At 39.4% G+C, this 16,437-nt stretch overlaps 1 long non-coding RNA gene across 4 annotated transcripts in view; it reads right to left on the bottom strand.

Annotated features, from left to right (window-relative positions):
* Positions 1-16,437, bottom strand: part of LOC308067728 — an 84,815-nt gene that overhangs the window by 23,157 nt on the left and 45,221 nt on the right. The window contains exons 4-5 of one of the 4 annotated variants that reach the window (XR_013929709.1): positions 1,051-16,437; positions 1-597 (exon numbers count right to left, since the gene is read on the bottom strand). The exon at positions 1-597 is cut by the window's left edge and continues 23,157 nt beyond it. This is a non-coding gene — a long non-coding RNA (uncharacterized lncRNA). The other 3 variants (XR_013929710.1, XR_013929708.1, XR_013929711.1) reach the window with 3 other exon arrangements.

The following is a 16,437-nucleotide window of genomic DNA, read 5'->3' as shown; positions in this document are numbered from 1 at the left end:
CAGCATTCTTCTTTTCTTCAATTTTTCTTTTCTGGTAAAAATATGTTTTACACGTGAAACTTCTGTCAACTTAATCCTGCTTCAGCTACAATATTTTCCTGCCTTTTAAATATTTTGATTTTGAAAATGTTTGCAGTCTTTGGGTTAAGTTGTTCTGAACCAGACAGGGCTGTTCCAGAGTCTTACCAAAATTAATCGGTAATAATAAAAAATATTTCCTTCTTACTTAATCTGAAAAAGAAAATTAAGCTAAATGTCTGAGAAGTCCAATGCTTCTGATTTTCAAAAGGAAAAATAAAGTTGCTGTACTGCCAGAGTATTTTGTCACTCCTTTATTTTATGGCTTTACAAGGGCTTTTTAAGGTGAAAATCTTTGTACTAATCGGGAGAGCAATCATGTACTATGCAGGAAATGTCGTCTTGACCTTCTCAAGCCCTGGAAATGGTTATCCTGAAACATGAGGATTAATATTTCCTGCGTTCTCATAGTGTGTTTTACAACTTGTTATACCACAAGATCTCAACAGATATCTGAAATATCGGTATTACTTATCTAGCAGCTGTGAGTACAGATAATATTCTTCAGAGCAGTAACAACTGAAAAAAAGAGCAGAAGTTAAGGGAATGCTACAAATCATCCCTGGTAAAGAGTATTATCTTAACTTCTTTTTTGTATGTGTATGATTGCGTTATCTCCTTTGCATGGTTTTCAGAAGTACAACACTTTTCCTCTAAATTTATCTTCGTATCAAAGCACCATCCCCTCTTTTGTTTTTTTTTTTATTGTCTTTTTTTAACTATTTTTTTTCAATATGGAATATAACTGCAGTTTTATATTTTAAAACTTCTATAGTTTTACATGATTTATTAAAGTGCTCATTAATTCCAGCTGGTCAAGTTTAGTATTTATTTAGACAGAGATGAGTTAGGATAATGTGTGTGTTAGAAAATGGTGTGTGATCAGAGAAAGGTGTTTGATTTTGGTTGTTGTTCTTTTTCTGTAGAAGTCGTTTAATGTTCAGTATCATACAGATTATTCACTCTTCTTACCTGTTTGTCAGTGGCCTTGGAGTATGTATGTGAAATCCTCAGAAACTCATAAAGAAATGCATTTTCCCTTGCATGAGAAGAGATTGCCTTTCCCCCACCATAGCTGCAGTTGGGGTAGATGGGAAAGTCAGCATTGGCAGTGTACTGAAAGTCATCTGAGAATTGACATTGCAAATGTATATTGAGTGCCAGGTGGACATCTTTCAATCTTACTGCAAAATACCCAGAGAGATCATTTCAGTAAATAGGATTTAACCGGTCCTTGTTTATTTGTCTGCTTTCCTAGACCCAGTGTGTAACGAGATATTCATACCAGAGTTCCCCAGAATCCAAACATTGGGTTACTCACTTCAGACAATGAAAGCGGTTCTCTTTGGTCAGAACTCCACCTTCCAAGGTTCTATAAAGCAGGCTGTCCGTAGTACACATGAGCTAAATAGCCCTCCGTTGTCTGAAAGAGAAAATCAGGAAGAGATGAGCAAACATCTTTCACTCCTCAAACTAAAAAAAAAACCCCAAAAAACAACAACAAAAAAAGCCATAGAGAACCATAGTTGTCACAGCCAAAGGAAAGGGTACCTGGTTTAGCTGGTAATAATGTTTACTGAATGAGAAGTGTTGTTTAATTAACTGACAGATCTTCACAAAAAAACCCTTCGCATGATAGGAAGAGAAACCTTATTACGAACATATATGTAGAGAGGGAGAGTGTGACAGAGGGGTTAAAACCCAAAAAGGATTCAAGACCTAAAGCAGAAGCAGAGCGAGCCAGAGAGGGAAAATCCATCCCATGCAGAATCTCACTGGGAGGCACTTTCCAGGCAAAAACTCAGTTTGAAGCTCCCTGAAAATGAATGTTTGCCTCCAGATTACTTGGCTGGCAAGGATCCCGTCGGTTTTGTTCTCTGAGCTATACAGACAACATATTGGAGACTGACAGCTTGGCCTTCATTTTTCCCAGGCCTCTCTTTCCTCTTTCCTTTCCAGCCTAGCAATAGCTGCTGTTGATGTAGCTGGGTCTGGTATGTTAATCCCATAAGAGATTTTTCTTTCTTTGACTCATATACAATTTACAGGAAACATGCCCATCTGATGTAAAGAAATTCCAGGTCACCTTTATTGAAGTCCATAAAATTCCTTGTCCATGTGGTTTAACTAAGTATTTCCCATGTGTACCTTATGGAAACAGAAAATTTCAAACACTACTATTTCTTGAATTATATTCTTATTTATATAATAATCTAATATAAATATATATTTATATACTTACATTCCATGTGTTGAATAAACATAGTTGTTCAATTCAGGATCAGTTCCTCTTTTCTTTGCTTTTACTGAAAGAAAGTAACTATTTGGTTATAAAATCTATAAAACCCACTGTCTCATCCAGAAATAAACAGGTCTTCAGTAGAGTTATTACAGGGGTTTTTATAATCTTTCTCAATGATGAGACAGACCTTGGTAATTATTCCTATGAATGAATTTCTGTGCTCTCTGTTCACCTCTGGACCTGTACTGCAGCCTCCCTTTCTTCTCTCTTTACATCTCACATGCCATTAATGAAGAATGCTATCAAACACCTTTATCTTTTTCTCCTGTCTCGGACAGCATTTTAATAGCTGTGCTCCATTCAGGGTTACTGCATTCTGCTTTACGGAAGGTATCCTGTTTTGTGGTCCTCAATAATATATCCATTTGTTCTAACTGGCTTCTCAGGATCTCTTTGTAAATATAAGGATCCTTTGTTTTTCACTGACTTGCCTAGTTCTCTAGTCCAGTTAAACATGGTCCTTTCACTGAACATACCAGCTGAGTACATTAACCTTCATAATTAGACATCCTTTCCCAAGGTGAAGTTCTTCCCATCAGCTGTGCCAATCTCAGGGATAACAACTGTTTCTCCAGATTCTCATGTAGCACCCAGACTTCAAAATAAATGTTTTTATGCGATTTTTCCCTAGGAATTACATATAAATAAAATAAATCCTGGATGCAGTAATCCTTGAGCCTTCCGTTGATCTGCATTATTTGTCATTGCAGTTTCTTTGTCAGAAACTTGAGATATTTTTACGTCCCTGAACTTGTTTCATGAGGAAATCTTGTTTTTGTGGAAAAAAGTTGCTTTCACTACTTTCCCCACTGTAACTACTTCCACTCTAAAATCTGTCTACATGCACTAACTAGATCCTACCTATTACAGTCCAATTATTGGCAATCGGAGTAGGATTTGTTTTCAAGTAGGTGTTGCATGGTTCATCTTTCTTAGACCAGCTTATAGCACTTTCTTTATAACCCTTGATTAGTCTTTGCCTGTTAAAATTAATTAGATGCTTAAACATCCTGTACCATCAAGGATTATCATGCTTCATTAGTATTGTTGTTTGAAATGAATGCCAAGAAAGTGTTTGGTTACAATGAATTGTAATATCTGTATTTTTAGAAACATTTGAATTTTCTGCCTCGCTTACTAAAAGGATCAAGTCTGTATCTCATTAAGACACGGCTAAAGTTCAAGTTATTAATGGATTTCAGATGCTTTTCCTGTGAAGGATGAGACTATAAGATTGAGTTAAGACATTTTTTGTATAATATATTTGGTTTCTTATGGTTTCCGTAGATGCCAGTAAATTAGCACACATATTGTATCAGATGTCAGTAAGCAATATACATTATCTACTGCGTGTGCTAGGAAATTAGAACACATTTGGCAAAAATTTATTAGCATTTCTAATTCCTAATTACTGTGATAACTAGTGATTATTAATAAGGCTAGGAATCCTTATATTCAATGTTGTTTAGTGACAGAGAGGATGGGCATACTACATATAAGGATCCGCTTGTTTCCTGAAATAACCATGACCATTCTGAAGCACTTTTCTGAAAGGCAAGTCTTGAATGGCTATACATTATTTCAATTTCTTCTCCATTTGAAGCAACTAGCAAACAAAGTTGCAGCAGTCTTAAAAATCATTACCAGGCTTTCAGCTGTGAACAGTTTGGTTTGTCTATCTGGAATGGCAATGCCTATAGAGATGGGGGCAGAGGCTGAATTTCCATGCGGCAGACTTGCTGTCGAAGAGGCACTGTGTGTGGCAAGTGCTGGAGTGCCATCATTTGTGTGTGGCAGGTACATGATGAATCTATCTTACTGTGCCTTCAGCTGGTTCACTGAGTACGTCTGACTTCCAAGAGCTGCCCAATGATGTGGGCCAGCACAGTGGGGGATTTTTGACAGGGGAAGGGTACCAAACTCTTCTCTCCTCCTTCCCCACCAGTTACTCTGCCACCTCCATTCTATTTTTAAAAGGTTGCCCTAAGCACATGTCAGTAATGTACAGAACAACTATGGTGTGATGTTAGTAGCACATGGGTGGGTTTCTTTTGTTCACCAGCTATGTCCTAATGTAAAGGATCACCTGTGGTAGTTCCACATCTTCCACCTTCAGTCTTTGGCATGGCTTCTCCAACAGCTGGTCAGGAGGCCTGTTCTAGGGGTATGGTGGGGAATGAAACTGATACAAGCTGGACTGAAAGGTTAAATGTGTGAACAGTTACTGTGGACCAGCAAATTCATAGTAACACTTTGTGTATGTGCTCTTAACCAGAAGAACTGTTAGATAATTAGACTTAGCCCATTTTCATTGAAATCCATTAGTAAAAGCTGCTATATAGACTAATTAGCCCTGCTTGTTAGTCAGACTAATACTGCACTGATGTGTTTGTCTTGTTTCTGAATTAATGTTTTTGGAGGCAGCTCAGGTTTGATCTGTGTGATGTAGGCATGCCTCTGTTACACCATTCGACAGAGCTATGCCAGGCTGCCCTGGCACATGGAGCAAGAGTAGGCAGTTGCGGCTTTTCCACATATAGTAGAGGTCCGGTCGAAGTATGCCAAACAGCTAGGTACACTACAAAATGTGGTATGTTACTTTGGAGTGTCTAGGATGCAGCTAAAGACTTGCTTTTTCTTTGCTAAACAAAATCAATTTTTTTTTTTACAACTGAGATGTATATGCAGTTGTCTCTTCACTTTACTAAAAGTAGCCTTCAGCAAAATGGCTTAAAATCTTGAAAACACATTAAAGACATTAAAGTAGTGGGAAGTATGGTTTCTTCTTTTATAGGTATATCTTTTGGTCAGTGCTTTAATGCAATGATTGATGAAAATGTTGTCTGTGGCTGACATCTGGGATTATTAATGGATGTAGAATCAAATTTCTTTGGCATTAGAGGAAAAGGATGATCTGTGTTTCACTAGATAAAATGTTTAAATGGGAATGGACGTTCAGTTTAATTTCAGGTATTGCATTTTAAACCTGTCAGGCTAATAAATGATGCTTATTGCTCCTATTGCTTCTGTCTGTGTTACTTATGAAAATGTGTAACTTGGAAATGGATAAGAACAAGAGCTTTGAATTCTATGGCTAAAACCTGAAGCTTTGATATGTGCAAAATTCTAATCGAAGCCAAAAGGACATCAAGTAAAAACCAAATAGGCAAGTTCAGAAGGTGGCACTTTGCTCTGTAATTGTTATGTTTTACAGCACTCCGAGAGTTAAAAGTAGAGCACTGCACAAGGCTGCTATTATGAGAAGCCAACTCAAGGATTTTTAATGCTGTAAGACAAAGGGTTCCCTTAGCTAAAAATAATCTTTTCTTTCCTCTTGCTCCTAAGCTTTTTCCTCCAGGGAGCAGAATCATTATGCTGTCCATACCCGTTCAGTGCATTGTGGGAGTTGCTGAGGTTTATGACGTCATGGCTCTAAGCCTTCCTCCTTTGCCACAAGGTCTGTATGCATAGCTGTTGCCTTTTGTGTCTTGCTAAAATGCCACTTTGATGTACTAATGTGCTTTTTACCTATGTAGAAGGCAGCATTTGCCATTCTAGGTCAGTAAATTTTCAAAGGGGAAGCACAGACGAAGAAAGTGAGCTTTTTGTTGTTGTTGTTAGACAAAGCTTTCCCTCGATTTTAGGGCTTGCTAATCAAACAAAACAAAACACACACCTCATCAAGATTTTACACGGTTCACTTGTCAGGCAGAAGTGTGCCTGGAATCCATTTCCGGTGGAGGTCAAGGATCAGGAGTGCTAAGGCAGTCAAGGGAATGATTCCCCTGTGACACTTTTGCTGTGTTTTGATGAAAGTGAAAGTCATGTGGTACATGGATGAAAAAGCAAACAGATTTTTTCTTCTTCTTCTTTTTCCTGTGGCAGCGCTGGATTTTGAAGCTAAGCACAGTAGACAGGAAGAGTCTAATATTTGACAGGCACTGGTACGTGGAGACACTAAAGTGCTTACCTCTGTCTTTTTAACGCCTTGCTATATTTCTTACACAAGTCTGTGTTTTTAAGATTCACAGTAATTTTTTTTTTTCTCCAAAGAGCCTGGGTGTTTCTCTTAATTAATTCTTCCCTTGGAGTAGGAGAATTATGTATGTAACACATGGGAGGTCGTGACGTGGCAAATGATATGCATAATATCTTACTAGAAGAAGTATACTTCCCCAGTAGAAATGGTCATGTTAACTTAAGTATGTGAATGATGTATGTTGGAATATTACCTAAGGATGGGACTGGAAGCCAAGCTTATAATTCATTTACTATGTAGCCTTTTGACTATGCCAGAAATAATGTCTTGTTAATCTATTTGGTTATACAATTCTATTCTCCTGACAGAATATTTCCTTTCAATAGGTAGCAAGCCTTTTACTTCCGACCCCTTTGACTGTTACATAGTGTTGATTCCATTGCATTGGCACATTTTGAGGGTCATTTAATGCAAATTTTACCACCTCTTATGCGTGCAGCTTTTTATTACACATTTTTCTGAAGCTTGATGAGCATGCGATTTTTATAAGATAATAAATAACAATACTGCAAAAGCCACCTAGAAAAAAATTATCAAGGGGTTTTATTACTCAGGGGATCAGTAATGGAATACAGAGTTTTTCCCCTCTAGGGCACTGATTCAAATATAACCTAGGTCATTAGTGAGCAAAAATCATTACCAGCAGCTGTTCAGTGACCTACAGAATGTGAAATGAGTTTGTGGTCTCAATACAGTTTCTACTACATGTGTACGCAGAGAACAGAAAAATCACAGTCAGTGTTGGCCTCCCTGTTGGCATTCTCACTGGAGAAACTAAAATCCAAACAGATGCATGGAGTGACTAGATGGCTCTCACATTTGTGTGCATGGAAAGCATTTGTCTGCTGTAAGGAAGGAGAGAAATCCCATTGACAGCATGTTTAAGAAAATGCACAGCTGACAGTTATTGATTGAAAATCCTCTCGCCTCTAATAAGGATAGATTCCCTTTCAAGTGACTGCTGCTGTGGGCATCTGAGGGTCTTGAATTAGGCTTGTAGTGATTTCATTGTCGTTAACATATTATGCTGCCAACAAAGCAAAGAATCGTGGGCTGAAATAACAAAGCATTACTATTGCCAAGAGATGAATTTCAGTTTCTTAAAGTTTAGGTGGGGATTGTGCGGCAGCACAAACAATGTGGGTGGAAAAATGTTGTGGGTGGTGGGAGGGATTTCATGGCAGCTCTTTCCACATGACTGAATTAGTTACCGCCTTATCTTCTAAACCAGTTATGTGTTCTTGCCTCAGCTGATGGATGTAGGAAGAAGATACATTTTTTCTTGGCCTTTTTGCTAAGAACAAATGTATTCTCATCTAACTATCTGATACATCTTCCGTGACAGCCCTTGCAGTGACATAAATTTGATGAGCTCTGTAAATCATTTCCATCTTAAACTACAGTGCAATTAGAGCTTAACTGAATAAGGATTTGACACTGAGCAAATTTTCTTCCTGTGTGATTTTTATAGTATTTTCTAAATTCCTGGTTGCATTAATTTCTTCCTTTTTCTTCTAGTATTCCCAGCAAATGAATATGCAGTGTTATAAATGCTTTCATATTTTTAGACAATTGATCAGATTTGTCACATTTTATGACAGGGTTGGGACTTTATTTTAAAGAATTGCAAACTTGATTGCACTTCAGATAATGTTGATGGGAATAAGAAAGATGTAGCCATGCTGTCTCTGCCACACTTAGTTAAACAGGTTAATTTGGGCTAAATCATCTGTGAAGATGCACAGAAAAAAAAACCCACTCCACCTGCAGGGGAAGTTCCTGACTGCATTGCTTTTAGGACTTTATACTATTTATCTAGGTATGATGCTAAATGATAGCTTCTGGGTAAGAGGTACAAGGTGCATAAAGCCATTCTCAGTTTTGCAGAGAGTGGGCAAGGCAGTTAAGGCTGTGTGAACATGATCAGTAAATGGCTGTACCAGATCTGTGGTGTTTTTAACTTGGCAGAAAAGTGCCTTCCTTCTGTGTAGTGCTCCAGTACCTTATCTTCGTTTTACCTAAGCACATTTGGTCATAATTTTCTCTGTACCACCCTGATACCCATTAACTATAACAAGTAGCTTTGCAAAGTAGATTATCCCTTATATAGTGACACCACCACCCCCGCCTTGTTGAAAGCTGGGAACCATTTGCAGGGTTTCCTTTGGCTCGTTCTTAGGGGGAGTGAGCAGGCTGTTCTTAGTGAGTAACTCAAGTATTTAGCACTGAAACCAGGCAGCTTTAGAAGTCTGCAAGATCTCAGCAAAAGGACATAAAAGCCAGTGCACTGCTTCATTTCCTTCATTCCTGCATGCCCCATGTTCTGGCAGTGTGAAAGCCTGAAAGCTGTTAGCCAGAACAAGCATACACCTGGTAGAGCATGGGGGTGCTTATCAAGGGGACAATTTGCAATATAGACTGGGGAAATTGGGGCTGACCCTGTTTGGGTAGACTTGAAAATACAGATCCAGCATACTCTGGAGATGGTGTCTTCATGCAGAGAGTACTTTTGGCCTGCTCTGATATGCTTCTTTCTCAGCTCCAATAGAAACTCTCTTGAGCATCAGGGCGAAAGTGGAAGAGCAGAAGCTTCCCCACTCAACAGCCTGCGTGGGGCCTGCCATGCTCTTATTTTCCCTCTCTTCTGTGGTCTGTGAATAGTTTAAGGTAAACATGGAAGGGCATTTTATTGATGTTTACCTTCTTAGTCTTCTTCTGTTAAGAAAAAGCAAGCCCTCAGCATTTGTTCCTGTCTGAAAAAAACCCTGTGATTTAAGTAGATCAGAAAGGCACAGATGAAGCAGATGTGACACACTGCCTCCATCGTTTCCCAGGTGAAAGCAGAGACACAACTCATCTGAGGCAATGCAGAGAACCTGTGAACGAGCCATCAGGGTGACAAATCCCTGCCTCCTGAATTTCAGCTGCAAAATCACCTTTTTTCCCAGCTTAGGTTGTGAATAGGATTAATCTTTTTCATACATGAAATAGAAGCACTTGAAATGTGTTTTCTTTTTCTGTGAGGAGAATCTTGTTAAATGCCCTGGCTTCTCTCAGATGTAGGACATTATCTCTGTAGATGCACAGTCCCACTGGTATAAACAGAAGCTATTCTTAAACTCCACTAAATTACCTTGGAGGCTCTGGCTGCTTTAAACTGAAAATCCAAAACCCAATAAAAGATACTACAAATTTTGCTTGTGGCATCCCAAACATGTTAATGTATTTCAGTGAATTAATTTTAACTTAGGTCTGGCCCACCTGATTGTAGAAGAGGGGGAAAGCAGAGAAGACCCACTTCTCAGGTCGAACGGCTGACACCACATGGACAAGCCAGAGATGAGACTGAGGCACCTCTGCAAGTCTGGTGGGTTTTCACAAAAAGGCCAACTTTTTACAAACCAACTCCCCCAGTCTCTAGAGGTTGAAGCAGGAGGGAGGGATGACACTGTTGAAGCTGTGGTCACTGTGGCACTACAGTGGACATCAAAGCTGTCACATAGCACAGCCCAGCTCCTTGTAGCTGTTCTGTTTGCGTGTGGGCAACACATTCAGTCAGATGATGTGCTTTCTTCCTGACAAGCAAAAGTGATTTAAAAATCCCTTTTTTTACACTTCACAAAAATTTTAATCTCTTTAAGCTGATTTTTAAATGCTTTCCTAATTTGATTTTCTGGCTTCAACAGACTTTGGAATAATTTTTCAACAAAATCACGGACATTTTCGCAAGTTGAAGAGGTTGTTTGTCACCAAGACGAGGTCATGTCAGGCCTTCGCAGCACGTGACTCTTCACCGCCATTGCTGCTGTGTACTTGGCCTTAACGCTTCTATCCATTTAACTAGCTTTTGCCCTAACTTCTGATTATCTTTTACTTATTCTATTCTGAAATAACTACAACAGGCCGTTCCACTAAAAGATATTTCACAATTTGTTATTGTGTAAGCCTCTTAAAAGGCCAGCTACTCATATGGTGTGGCAGGGCTGGAGGCCTTTCTGGAGGGTGTAAGGATCATTCCTACCACTAATCCTCAAGGGGGAAATTGCACTTTATTGATAGGAGGTGTAGATGAACCTGGGAGGATCTGGTATAGAAGTAGAGAGGGCTTCTTATGTACACGAAGCATATCTTGTTATCAGTTGTAAAAAAACTAGGGTCAGATAGACACTGAGAGAGATACTGTGGGGGGAGTGATCAAAAAATACAGTGTTGGGCAAGAATTGTTTCCCTTCTGAATTACAGTGATCTGTTACAGCCAGTTTAGGCAAATCTAGGAGAGGAGCAGAAATGTAATCTCTAGTTTGAAGTGGCTTACAACCTTTTTGTACAGAGGGAGCTGGTGGTGCACCGCAGGGCCCTGGCCAGGCAGCCCCTCAGGCACCAAGCTGAGCTCGCAGGCTGCTCCAGGCTGCAGAATCCATTATGGCCATACCAAGTCTCATGCTTCACGCTGAATTCACACCAGGCTCCTGCCCCTGCCCTGAATCCTGGATCTCCAGTTGTGCCAGAAGGCTTTCCACTGCCAGCCAGCCAGGCAGCCTTCGCTCTGCCCGCCTGCCTCCCCCTCAGGCCAGCCCTGCTCCCCCGAGCTGGCTGCCCCGCCATGCTCCTGTCCCACAGACACATGAGTGTCACCACGTTTCATGGACAGCCCTGTGTGACCCAGGGCTGGGGGGGCCTTCCCCACACATGTCCTGTTCCCTCATTACCTGTCTTAAAAACTTGTGTTTTAAAAGCTACTTTATCTTGAGCTTCTTTCTCTGAAGCTTTATCATCTGAAAACTCATCCAGTGACCTCCAGGCTGGTTTCATTTATTATAAATATGATCCTCTTTCTTATCCAAATTGCTTTCGTATCCATTTTGGTTCAGATATCCAAGGTATGACCGGGACATTTGTGCAAAGCCGCCATTTGCATAATAATGTTTGAGTAGGTCGTGATGACTATGCAGTTTAATCTCTTCTGTTTGTGATCTTCATCCTTAAAACTTTGTAATATCATATGGGTACATTGCACTGTTCCAATTAACATAGAATTAATTGTTTAAGGATTTATTTCGCTTGAGCGGTAGGACTTTTACAGTGGTAATTCTTTGACAAGACCGAGGTTGGTTAGAACCATTATTGGTCAACTGTGTGGTCTTTCTGCCACCTTGTGGAGAAGAATCACTAAACTGTTGAGGTGAAACCGAAAAGAAGTCTTGGTTATTAAGATCCATACTTTTCATAAATGGGCCTAGGAACTGTTGTAGCAGAGCAAAACGTGTTGCTCTCTCCAAAAGTGTTTAAAATTAATTAAAATATTAAAAAGTGCTGAGATCACCCCAGATCACTAAAGCATAAACTGCTTGCAACTGTACTAAGCTGTTACCACGTGTTCCTTAGACCATGCAGAAAACAAAAACTATCCATATCCTCCTAACACCAGTCTTCCTGGCCTCCCTGGCTCACCAGTTTTGAGCAATATGGGTTGATATGATTGTCCTCACTTGGACCTGCAACTTCGTAGCTTATTTTATGAGGGTTACCATGCCTGTTCTCTAATTCAGTCATAGCACACGTAATTAGCCTAAGAGATGCACCAGCCTCTGTTCGTTGGCTGCGATGAGTGTTAGTGAGCACCAGACGTTATTAATTTCTCTCTTCTAATTCCTGACTAAGGAATTAGAATCCCTAGCATCCAGCCTGTATGTAGACACTGAAATTACGGTGTTGCCAAATGGGGAAATTTCTGCCAAGGGTAACCATGTTATTCAAAGATGAATTTCATTTAGAAGCATGATTTGTTTCACCCAGACATGTCAGAAGCTGTTAAGTGCCTATGTTTAGCTCTCTATTGCTCATATGCAAAAGCTTTAAGTTCATTGCTATACGCTATACATAGAAAGTTCAGAACATTGCAGCTCTGTGCATTACAGATCTTCAGTGAACCAGGAGGTAAAGTCTTCTTTAAAGATTCCTGGCATTTGACAGTCAGTTGAGAAGTGTTCTGCATTTTCCTTCTTCCCTTCCTTCCCTGCTGTGTAAAGGACAGAGAATCCAGCTTCTTCTCTTCCGTATGTTGGGACTTCAAGGAAATGGAAAAGATCCAGTTTGTTCACTCCCACTTCCATTTTGCATGATCACTGCATCTGTGAAAACTTTAAACTAGATATGGAAAGGAAAAGCCCCTCCGATTTTAGAGTGTTTTGTGAAGATGGACTATTCAAACAGAAGGTGTTTCTCAGCCTACTTGTGCTACTGTTAGAATGACTTACAACAACAAAATTTGCGTTCCTTTTGTGCTAGGTACTCTACAGGTATGTACTAAGAGAGATCACCCAGACATATTCTGGCCTGACGGAGACCAAGGCTGGGCAAATAGAGATTAATTACATAAGGAGAAAAGTGTCAGTAGCCCATTTTATACTTGGTGATCTGAGTCCTATGGAACGAATGACTGACATTGCAGATAGATAGGTTTGTGAATAATTTAACCTATGTGAAAATAACGTCAAGAGAAGGGGCTCTTGGCATGAGTAAGGTTCTCATCTGCATGAGAATAGGTGTGACTGCCTCTGAAGCATCCTGAGATCATGCAGACAGTGTGCATCAAAGCCCCCAGATAAACTCAGATTTCTTTTATTCCAGTCAAATCCTATAAACCTTTATAGTCTTCAGTATGACCGCTTCTATGGATCAACACATGGAACATATCAATGTCATACAATTTATATGTTTGCATATCTATATTATCCATTATTACACTTTCTGAATTATTTCAAGTTTAGACACATAATTTATATTTTTAAACTGGAACGTTACGCTTTTCATAGATGGCAATAGAAATTATTCTCTTGGTAGTCTGGCTTGCTTTGCTTCCACAGTTCTGCAGGGAAAGAGCTTGTATGTTAGTTTATCTTTGTTTTATTTCTTGCTTTTTTGGCCTGGTAAGAATAATTGATACAACATAGATGTTGGTGGTAAGAGCATCTTTATTTAGATTTTGATTAGCTGTATAATTCCAGTCTCTGTAAAGATGTCTTTCCCAGTTCCACTGTGTCAATGCCCTGACTTTTCATTGCTCTGGGTGACAGAAGTGTACTGGTATTTCCTCCGAGATCTGTAGCAAATGACCAACGTTTTGGGGAATGCATTTTCAGTTTGGCAGTTCTTTCAGTTCACTTGGCTTTCTTCTTACATTTCACTGCCAGATGTAGCAAAGAACACAGTCCCTAGCTTTTGGTTGTATTTTAACATGTAGTTAAATACAGGTTGTGAACATAAGCGTATCAGAGAATAGAAATAAAGTTGGTTAGCGTGCTGTATTGTACGATATTTTTGACTCAGTGTAGGCCAAAGCAGTACAGCAGAGGAAAGCACAATATAGATGGGCCTAAGAACTCTGCGTGTCACCTCATTCTCCTTTTTACAGAAGAGAGGAGGCACATTTTCTGTGTTGCAAGTAGCTGTGTTAAATCTTTCAGTGTCATATTGGCTATCTTGGCATTCATTCAGGAGAAATCAACTAGATTTTCCTTTCTGCTGAGAATGAATATCACAACATGAAATTGCTTTAATTGCTGTGACTGTTAATTATCATACTTATCTATTCCACTGCTGTTGAGGATTAATTCTGAGGTAAGTGCCTGGATGCTATTTCATTGTTAGTTGAGCCCTGGCGAGTTTAATTGCAAAGAGATTTGGAGGGGGCTGTGTGAGAGAAGCAGACACAAAAACTGGAGAAGGGAATTCCCACTCCACCAAAAGGGCTGGCTTTCTATTACGGCTCTCTAGCTTGTAACAACTTTTATCGCCTCTGAAATCTGTCCTTCCCTTGAGGTATAAATACAAATGCTGAGGCTCAGGTTAGTTCTCCATAGACAATGATATCGGAGCAGTTACCTGTGCTTAAGAAAGAAAGAAAAAAAGAAAATAACCTGTTTTTTCTCTTCTTGAATCTGTATTCAAAATTCTGTGGAGTCCCTGCCTAAGTGCTTCAGGCTGAGATAATTTTACAAAGAAAGAAGACTGCTTTAACAGAGGTAGCAGCCTCTTCCTTGGTGCCTGTGTCACCAGGAGAGAAACTCCATCTTGTCTGTGTAAATAAATGCAGAATATTACTGTAGAAAACAGGCTTTAAATGTCTTCTGAGTCAACAAAGTTGAGCCTTGATTGAGTATTGTGCAGAACTGGGCCTAATGCTTAGGAAATACATAGCAAATTCAGAACAGACAAGTTATTCTCTATTTTGTCTGTTTACTCCTCCTTCCTGTTATGTTGTTACAAAAAAAAAAAAAGGGGTTTACACTGGAATGTGTCCAGATCACTGAGAGAGCCAAGCTCATCTAAAACCCTGAGTGGAATATTTTGATTACTGAAGTTAAATTCATGGAAAGTGCTGCAATGCAGTACCACGGAGGTTACATTTGCTGGCGCTGCTTTGTGCTGGTGTAGGCAGCTAGGTGGGCTACAGCCTGTGTTTTGTATACATTGAAAATATTTGCCTGTTGAATGAACAATTCAAATGGTATGGGAATGACTTCTCCAGACATTTTCACATATAGGTTTTGAACTACTTTATGTAAGAACCTGCTGAAATATCCCTGCTCAGACTAGAAATGCTGGATGCTAAAAAGTTTTTACATTATTGTCTTTTTATTTAAGGAATATGGCTTAGAACATGTGGCCTTTTAATGTGAAAAATAAATTCTATGTTACGTTTAAACACCTACAAAAAAATAATTCCATTCATTCAAAATTCACACTTGAGCCAATTAAAGAAATTTATTGCTCTCATATGACATATGTAAACTCTGAGAATTTTAATATATACCATATGTAGGAAAATCTAGGCAAAGGTAGAAAAGTGTTTTAGTCTTTTGTAACATGTTCACGTTTGTTGGTTTGGTGTTTTTTTTCTCCAGAGGGCTGAACATCCTTCCTTGAGGGAACGTGCTGGGGGTTTGGGTTTTATTGCTTTCTGTAGGTAGTTTATATATATAAAGAGGTGAAATACGAGAGTGTGATTTGGCCTGGTGGTCAGTGGCTGAACCGAATGAAGCAGTAGCTACTGAAAAAAACCTTTTGATAAGTGTGTAAATATAAAACCTGTTTCATAGTACAACTCAGAAGTGCTATTCTGAAAAGTGAGATAAAGTGGTAGTTGAAGCTTGTGTGACAATTTTGGCAGAGTCTCTGCTAGGTTCTAACTTCTGTTTTCCAGAATAAAATCTCAAGTATAAAGAATTTTCAATGACATTTAGGATCCTAAATGGTCATGTCAATCTGTGCTGTGGGACTTGGGAGTTTAATATTTTTGTTGCAGATCAGTTTCATCCCAGTGACTATCAAGTTCCATTGCATAGAGGTAAGCTGTAGGTGAGTCATCCTATCTATGTAGGCTAAAATCTAGACTTGGACAGTCTCATAGACTCATTTAATTTGGCAATAAGAGGAAAAAATAGTCTTTCAATTGAAGTGAGATGGTTTTATTGCAATTATTTCAGCCTAATGCCCTTAGTAAGTTTAAACAGGTTTCACATCCCATGGTGACTCTCTCACACTTCTGTGCAGGATTTTAAAGCAGAACAAAGCTGTGTTGAGATGTGCAATCTGTGGCTGACCAGTTCTGTCTCGTCCACTGTTAGTAGCTTCCAACCTCTTGCAAGTGAGGCTAATAAAAGCCTTTTACAGATAGCAGGATTTTCCCTATTTCCCCTGCAAAATCTGTGTTGAGGAGAATGCCCATATGTTTCCCTGTCTTTGAGCCAAATGGCATCATGAAATGATGTTCATAGTCTCATTATCTCAGAGGTTCCACACAATGATATGATTCATGAAATAATGGAATGTCTTTTGAAAGCTCTGGAAACAGGCTGACACCTCCCATTGAAACTGTCAGACTGTAGCTGTTTGCTCCCTCTGCACCAGGAAACGCTCAGAGGGCTGGAGGCAGCATGATTCAGGCTGACGCGTCTGTGTCCTGGGCTCAGGGAGCAGTATCTAGGGAGACTTGATTGTCAGACTAGTTTCAAAT

The sequence above is a fragment of the Falco punctatus genome (genome assembly GCF_963210335.1).
Source record: "Falco punctatus genome assembly, chromosome: 7".
NCBI lineage: Eukaryota > Metazoa > Chordata > Aves > Falconiformes > Falconidae > Falco > Falco punctatus.
The sequence above is the reverse complement of the archived record's forward strand: the minus strand, read 5'-3'. Positions and strand labels throughout refer to the sequence as shown.